The following is a 9,602-nucleotide window of genomic DNA, read 5'->3' as shown; positions in this document are numbered from 1 at the left end:
CATTTCTTCTTCAGTAGGTACAATCTCTCGGGCATACTTACTGTGAGATATACAAACTCTCTCTCGTACTCGGCCACTGATTTATTTCCTTGATGTAGCTTAAGAAATTCTCCCTCTTTCTTATCCAAATACATTTTCCTAACATATTTCTTTTTAAACTCGAACTGAAAGAAATCCCAAGAAATTTTCTCCCTCGGTACCACAGCAACTAATGTAGTCCACGAACTATATGTTTCCTCTTTCAGTAAAGAAACGATACATCTGAGATAATCATCCAGAGGGCACACCATTTCTTTGAAAACTCACAAGATATTCTGTAGCCAATACTCAACTTTAACAGGATCGTCTTCTGATCTACCCCTAAATTCCTTGGCACCACACTTTCTAAGCTTCTCCGCTGGAATTCGTTGACTAAGCTCACTCACTAGAGGAGGTGGAGGTGCAACCAGAGGTATAATATGTGGTATAATAGGAGGTACTATAGGGGGTAGAGGTTGTTGAGCCAGATTTTTCATTTGCATAAACTCGCTGAGCCACTAGTTCATATACCCAAAGAATATATTTTTAAGCTTATGTTCCTAAGCAGAAGGAATTGGAATATCAATACTCGTCCCATGATCAATAGTTGGTACATTATTGTTAACCTCATCAATATCAGCATAATCAGATTCGTCTGACATCTTTATAATCTATATAAGAAAAACGAAGGTTAGATCGGATCAAACACATCACACTATCAAAGATTAAATGACATGTAATTTTAGACACTTCACATGCTACGTTCAGTCCGAGAATCGACTAAACCGTAGTTTTGATACCACTTAATGAACACCCCTAACCCGTATTCTTTGCCAGAACAGGGTTACAGAGCATTATCAGACCAATAGAATAGTAAACCATTCAAATCATAAATTAATACAAACATAATTAAATTTCATTCACACACATTCATAATGTCCCTTAATCGAGCCCTCGAGGCCTTAAAAATACTATAGAAGCAATCTGGAACTAAATAAAAAACATTTGGAACTCTTAGGAAAAAGTTACAAAATTTGGACTGCAGGGGTGACACGGCCGAATAACTCACACGGCTGAGACACACACCCGTGTCTCAGGCCGTGTGGACATTCAAAATAGGGACAAATGACCGTGTCCTAGCTGGTGTCCATGCCCGTGTAACTCACTGAATTAGGTCACACAGCCAAGCCACACACCTGTGTACCAGGCCGTGTACCCCTCGAAATAACCTTACACACCCATGTGCCAGGCCGTGTGCTAGGCCGTGTAACTGCCTGACTTGTGTGCATTGAACCTACAGAGGACACAAGGCCGTGTCGCATGGCTGCGTGTCACACACGGCTAAGACACACGTTCATGTCTTAGGCCGTGTGGACCTAAAATATACCTTAATCAACAAGTTTACCATTTCAAGCTTACTTGGAACCTAAACAAACCATTTACCAATCAAAATACCTTTCCAAAATGACTTTAATTATGCCAAAAAAATACCAAAATCAACCTAATTTCGTGCCTAACTAATATACCCTCATTGGTACCACAAGTATACATAAATTTATATCAAAACATAACATCAATTGAACCTATTAATTCATTCAAAATATCTCCTATAATCACCAACTCAAACATGCCAAATCTTAGCTACTTAATAACAAATTCATCACAGACACTTTTATCCATTCCAACAAGTATCAAATGGACATGCTAACACATATTGATAAAATACCAAAATAAGATCAACCCAAAACAATTTGTACAACCGAAATTCATACTTAGCTAATTATAAACCAAACATTTGTATCATCATTTAACCTATTACATGCCATATAATCTAAAGTAAACGTTCAAAAGCTATCAAATTAAGCTAGATAGTGTGACTTGAGTATTGATCCGATCATCCAATCTTCCGAGTATCCACAAGAAAAAATTTTAACACAAGTAAGTTCAATGGAGCTTAGTAAGTTCGATCTATTAAATCGATAAATGTTACCAAAATAAATACAACAATTCAAAAAGTAATATAACAACCCTGAAAGTTTCCTGTTATCTACAATCCCAAATGGTAATTTAATTAATCAATTCAAATCCCAAGTATATATGGAAATTCATCAGAGTTACACAAAAAGTTAACTTACAGAGATTTTCAACTCAAAGAATGTCTTACGGAAAGAAGTACATCATCAGTCCAACCAATCACACTAGATTCTCACTCAAGCCAATCCATCCATCACACCAATGCTCATGAGAGCTAAACCAACCATCACACCAAATATAGAGTAATAACACGAGAGTTCGTAAAAAATGCTGAACCTCGGTTTACTCAGACAATATTCAAATATATCCCTCCAATATCATCTCTACTCCAAACAACCATAACGCACCAAATCCCAACTATAATCTATCCCATGTTCAAATCAAGTCGAGGATCATGTTCAATATTAAATCTCAAATTATCAATCATCATCAACAATTAAGACTAATTATATAATATATAACATGTTAGACTACTTATTAATTCATTTTTATCTTAAATTCTAAATCGTACAAACTTACCTGGACTAAATTGTAATAGTTGCAGAAGTTTAGGGATTATTCTGTAATTTTCCCTTTTGCATGAGTATCTACTGGATCTTGATCTAAAATGTAAAATTCTTTATTTATCAGCATATATTTCATTTCCAAACCATTTTATAATTAATACCCTTTTATTTTTCAAAATTATACATTTACCCTAAACTTTTACAATTTTTGCAATTTAATCCTTTAACCTTAAATTCATCAAACTAACCATTTTTTTTCTCAAATCAATATTTTATTCAAATTTACTAGGTCCTTAATCAGCCTTTAACAAACATCCAATTTATTATTAAACCCTAATATTTTGACAATTTCACAATTTAATCCTAAAATTAAAATCCAATAAAAATCACTTTACAAATTCATCAAATAACAAAATCAAAGCTCCAAATACATGGTATTCATAAAAAACATTCAATATTCATCCATAAAAACTTCCAAAATTTTGAATAGAATTAAAAACGATGGTACGGGATAGCTAGACCTAGTTGCAACGATCACAAAAACATAAAAATTACAAGAAATGGGTATAAAATCCACTTACATGCAAGCTTCAAATGTTAGCCGAATGTAAAGCATCTAAAATGGTGAGAATTTCCCAGGTCTTTCGGCAAGAAGATGAGAAATGATGATTTTTGGCTTTTTTTATTAAATTTTAATTTATTTACTAAATTACCTATTTACCCTGACTTAAAACCTTTTAAAAACACCATTTAAAAACCCATTATAGACCATTAATAATCATATGGACTAATTATTATTTAAGCCCCTTTTTATCTCATAAATGAATTATTAAATCTATGGAATTCGAGATTTACTAAACTTTTGCACCTTTTTTAATTTAGTCATTTTCTTTTAATTAACTATCTAAACGTTAATATTTCTAAACCAAAATTTAATACGATTATAATGACTCTATAAATATTCTAAAAATAATAATTATGAGCCGATATGACGAAAATTTGTGGTCTCGAAACCACTATTTCATCACCACTGAAAATTGGGTTGTTACATTCATGAATGCTTAAAAAAGTAAGGCCTTGCTTATGATTTATTTGTGTTTAAGATGATAGACCTTGTATGTATGAAGAGTGTGAGATCTGACTAGCCTAAGTATGCAATATGAATCTTGACGCTGAAGGATGATTATTTATGTATGATTAAAATGAATGTATGTAGGTGTCTTGAAAACATGTTATAGAATGTGTCTGTCATGAATGAGTCAGTATGTGTAATGAGTCTGTATCTGTCTCCATGGAGTTGTCTAAAGGAGTCCGTCGAGACTTTAAACATGACCTTCTGAAAGGACAATTCTATGACAACGTATCGTGTAAGATCGTAGGTAATGAGTTACGGTGTTATATGAAAAGACCATATTGTTTAAGACCATAACTGATGAGATATGACATCATATGGAAAGAACTAAAGGAATGTTATTACCTAATAGAGTTCTCCGTATGACCCAAGACGATGAGGGCCAAACCTCACGTAATGTGAGTCTAGGTGAATCCCTATCGTGAATACGCCAGAAGATGGAAGTCTTTGTAGTGTATTAGAAATGGAAGCCTTTGTAGAAATCTATGAAACGGAAGCCTTTGTGGCGAATTTAAAATGGAAGCCTTTATGACAATCTATGAAACATAAGCTTTCATGGCGTATTTGAAATAGAAGTCTTTGTGGCAATCTATGAAACAAAACCCTTTGTGGTGTATCTGAAATGAAAGCCTTTGTGGCATATCTGAAATGTAAGGCTTTGTGGCAATTAATGAAATGGAAGCCTTTGCGGTGATCTATAGAAAGGAATGCCTTCGTGACACATTCTAAAAGAAGGACCTAGTGGCAAACATCCAAAGGAAACAATTTCGTGGCGGACCTTGAAAGAGAAGAATGGTAAGTGTGACAAACCTCAAAGAAATAATATGTGTGGCTAGCTCTGAAGGACTAAATGGTATGATGAACTCTGAAGGAATGGTACATATGGCGAACTCTAAAGAAATAGTGCATATGACGAACATTGAGAGAAATTGTTCTGTAATAAATAGTTCTGTAATATTTATAGAGCATTATTAAGGTTGTATTATAGTTTTATTAATAAATTTTAATGTTTCGATAATTAATTAATTAAAAAGGACTAAATTGTAAATGATGTAAAATTTTATCACTATTTGATTTCAGTGATTAAAAGGCTTTTTGAATAAAGAAAAAGGGACCTAAATGGTAATTTGACCATTTAAGTATTTAGTGGACGGTTTTGGGCAACTAAAAGCATGAAATTTGGATGATTTGTAAGTGGAAAAAATGGTAATTTTGTAATTAAATTAATTAAAAGAAAACAAAAGGCTAAAATTAGTATCATGTTTTTTGTTCTTCTTCAACAACCAAATGGCCATGGAAAATTTAAGCTAGTTTCATCCATGGTGGTTCCCTCATGCATGGTAAGTAATTCTTACCCGTTTTTAGGAATTTTTATGTTTTTGAAATCGTTGCAACTAGGTCCAGCTAGCCCGTTCCTTCAATTTTGAAACTGTTAAAGATATTGAATGTTGCCATTGATGAATCTATGTGATTTTCATTATGTAATGATGAATTTGAAATGTTGTTTGATATTTAAAATTATTTTGTTAAGTAATTTTGATGAATTTTATGATTAAGGACTAAATTGTTGAAATAGTTAAAATACAAGGATTTGATGTGAAATTATTGCAAAAATAGGCTGTATTGGATGCTATGAATATTTTGTTGGCATGGGTTTGCATTAAAAATTGCTAATTTGCATGTTTTAGACTCAGGGATTAAATTGAATAAAAGTAAAATGTTAGGGGAAATTTTGTAAAAATATAAAAATACTAAATTGCATAAAATAATTTTTTACTATCTAAATTAATAAATTGAATGAAATTATTAATTTATATCAAGATCGAGTGGAAAATCGAGGAGAATAAAAAATTACCAAAAAGCCCCTATACTTTAATATTTCTACATTTTAGCCAAGTAAGTTCATATGAACTATCATCGTTTAATGGTTGATTAAATTGGATGTTTAATGTATGGTTCTATTGAAAATGAATCAATACATATATGTTATTATGAAATTTATCATGTAAAGAAACGATGGAAATTCAACGACGTACGACGACTACCGAGCCCTATTTGAACCTTAGAAATATATAGGATACAAATGGCATGTCATTAAGGTTACCATGTTTCAGGTGCTGGTCCTGAATGTCCTATCGGTGGTTAAGTTTCAGCATTTGTTGCGGATACTCGACAGCTTGTTTGAGCAGCACTATGTAGCTACGTTCCGATCGACAACTTGTGTGAGTAGACCCATTAATGGCTTGTATGAGCATTTATGTAAAGGAAAAGGAAAAGGAATGGTTTCGACCATATGTTAGCACACTTTGTGTGAGCTTCCTGTGTATTTGATATTATTCTAAGTGGTTTAACGGGCATGAAAATGGATGAACCGGTAAGGGTTTCGATTGATTTCACTACGACAATTTTAGAAATGTATGATGTATCGATGATCAAAGTATGAATATTCATGATTATGAAAAGTATGATTTAAGTGATGTTATGTTTATGTACCATATCTTACCATGTGATGATTTTGCTAAGTTATGTGTTTAATCATTAGCTTGTGGCCATGGCTAATGTTATGTTTATGTCTTATGTGTTATGCAAATGAAATGGTAAGTGTTCAATATGAACCAAAACATTTATGTCTGAAACTATTTGAAATGGTGATATATGGAAAACATGATATGTTATGAAGGATGATAAATCCAATTGGATCATGCCCAAGTATAATGGTTATGTATGTTAAATTCACATGAATTATGTGCAAGTATGCTAACATTTATTATTGTTAGTGCTTAGGCTTGTGCCAAGTTTATGATTGGATTATATCATGCTTAATCTTAATGAAATATATTGAAACGGTAAGTGTTTAATTGGTAATGTGCTTATGTTCATGAAAATGTGTTATAAATCAAAGTATGTAATTTCTTATGAAATGGTTTATCATGTAATTGATTCCAAAAGAGCTATGTTTAAATGCACTAGCTTGTAGTCATGGTTGATGTTATGCTTATATCTTGTATGTTATGCATATAAAATGGGTGAGGAAAGGTAATGAAATGATAAATTCATAGTTGAAATGAAATTTGATGAAAAGGGACTAATGAGTTTGAAATATGTACTTATATGTGAGAAATTTACGTATGCTATGGATGAATATACCTATATCATGGATAAATACACTAAGGGTGAGTTTGGATGGGCGGTGCGTTTACCTGTGGTTAGTGTAAAAACAGCGGTGGCGGTGAGATTAGATACTGTAGTGATACTGTAGCGTAAGATAAAAAGAAAGCTAAATGCACTGCACCGCACCCAATCGCCGATCCAAACCCACCCTAAGTCGGGAATTGATAATGTCGTTTAGGCTTATGATAAGCATTGGGAACGGAATAGAAAGTAAGTAAATTGAAAGGTGTATAATCTTATAGAAAGGTTGATGATTATATTTTACGTCCCATAAAATCCTATCATGGTATGAATGATAAAAATATGCGACATTAATGAACTTAATCATTTGTGAGTCTATGATCATAATGGTTATATAGATTTACGAATCTTATGGCATTGGCTTAGGTTTATGTTTATTCTATAAAGTTTATTATGGAAATAGATTATTATGCTTAAAGTTTTTATGAGTTTACTAAGCATACATTGCTTACGTAGTTATTTTCCTTTACTTTACAGATTATCGAAAGCTCGATCGGGTTGGAAGCTAGTCAGAGATCCATCACACTATCCATAGATTTTATTGGTAGATTTTGATGCTTTGGTCGTGGTTATAATGGCATGTATAGGTGGACTTATGTCTAATGTTTAGTTAATGATATTGGCATGTAATGTTGCTTTGAATTTGTGAAACTTTCGTTATTTTGATGCCTTTATTGTTGGTGTGCTTTTGGCACTTTGATGCTTAATGGTTGGTGTTTATATAATCAAATTGATGCATGGTTTTATGGCCAAAGTGGTAAGTGTTGGCATGTTTTCAAAGTGATCATTTAGAGCATGTTTTGATATGGAATTTAGTTAAGTATGTTTGTTGAATTATGACCATTTGGACACAAATTTAGGTATGTTTGATTGTTCTAATTGAATTATGACCTTTTGGAATATTGGTTGTATGGGTAGATGCCATATTGAATTAGCCTTGTTATGCATATTCTAGATATGTTTGAAAGCTTGATTGTATGTGCAAATGTCTTGTAGGTGTGAGCTTGAAATGGGTGAAAGGAATGGCTTGAAATTTGTCTATTTCTTGTCCATACGGCCTAAGACACACTGCCACGCAACACGGCTGTGTGTCTTCTGTAGGTTTTAAAGGTTGTATTTTGAATGTTACACGGCCTGACACAATGGCGTGTGGTTTGGCCGTGTGACCCGAGTCAGAGAGTTATACGGGCACTAGTTGGGAAACAGCCGTGTGAGTCACACGACCATGTGACCCCTGTAGTTTAAATTTTTCTAACTTTTTCCTTAATGTTTCAATTTTTTTTGATTTAGTCCTAAACTGTTTCTAAAGTGTTTCTAGAGCCTCGAAGGTTCGATTAAGTGACGATATACATGTGTACGAATGGACTATGATATGTCTTAATGAAATGACTGGAAATGTATGTTTTTATGTTATGGTTTTATTGTAATGCTATGTAACCCTATTCCGGTGATAGATACGGGTTAAGGGTGTTACAAAAGTAACAACTTGATCAACAATTTTTTTTAGGTATGAGTTCCAGTATGGGAACAATTAAGGACTCATGAAAGACCTGGGTGAAGAATGTAAGTAATGCAATGAATGTGCTAAGGGTTAGGAATGGTCACAAAGCAAGACATGATGTTTATGGTATGAAGAAGAAAAATATTTGCCAAAGTTAAGACAAAGAGTGAAGATCAATGAAATGTTGGTGGAATTACTAGATGCATTGGACTGAGTCAATACAGGTAAATGAAGGTTAACTTAGTTAGTTCTCATGAACTTTCCTCTGTGTATTGTGTCACAAGTAAGCAGATTTGAGTCTGCTCCAGGAAGGACAATGCCAGGGCTATGGCAAATGAGTGACGAAGTGGGCTATTATGCATACAGAGCAAGTCTGATGGCTTGTTCGATTTTAAGTTGTTGTAGAAGTCTTTTACATAGAATAATTTTAATGGACCAAGACATCAAGTCCATCATGGTTGCAAATAAATTTCTTGTGTATATTAATTGAATTTTCTCACAGTTCACACTTATATATTTCAGAGAAAATTCTTAATTCAAACAATTGTAATTGAATGTAATATGCATGAATAGATTTGAATTTCATATGCACTTAAGTTGTTAACACCCTATGTTTAGATCTGGATCATTGGGTCGGGTCTGGGGCATTACAAGGAAAGCAAGAAACAACCTTTACAGAAACCCATGGTCGTAGGTGCAAAACAGGAGCCTTTAGTACACTTTAGTACTGTGTCCAGGGATGGATCCAGGGGGGCACGGGGGCGGTCGCTCCCTTGGAATTTTTAGATTTTCTAACTTTATATATAAATTATCATGCATTTTAGGTTTGGTGTCCACATTGTGTAACATCGTTTCCCTTGGCCAAATTGTATTCCATATAATTCTCCCCTCAAGCCATAAGGTTATAATTTATATAAATGATAAGTCTAAATTATATAGGTTTATTTAGCACCTTTTTACTTGGAATTATGCCTATGTTGAGCATTCAGATAGCTAATTGTGTAATTTTAGTTCATATTGAGACATTGGGCACAATTTAAGTAAAGTTGGTAATTTTATAAGATTAAGTGTTAATTTTACATAATTTCACTAATTTATGCTACATGAGAATTTCTTTCTCAAAATGTTGTAGTATGGACCATTAAATTACTCAATTTTGGGAGCAAGTAAGGTAACACATGCAACTGAGATAACTATCCAATATTATGGACGAAAAAGT

Source organism: Gossypium hirsutum, chromosome D06, assembly GCF_007990345.1.
Source record: "Gossypium hirsutum isolate 1008001.06 chromosome D06, Gossypium_hirsutum_v2.1, whole genome shotgun sequence".
Taxonomy (NCBI): Eukaryota; Viridiplantae; Streptophyta; class Magnoliopsida; order Malvales; family Malvaceae; genus Gossypium; species Gossypium hirsutum.
The sequence above is the reverse complement of the archived record's forward strand: the minus strand, read 5'-3'. Positions refer to the sequence as shown.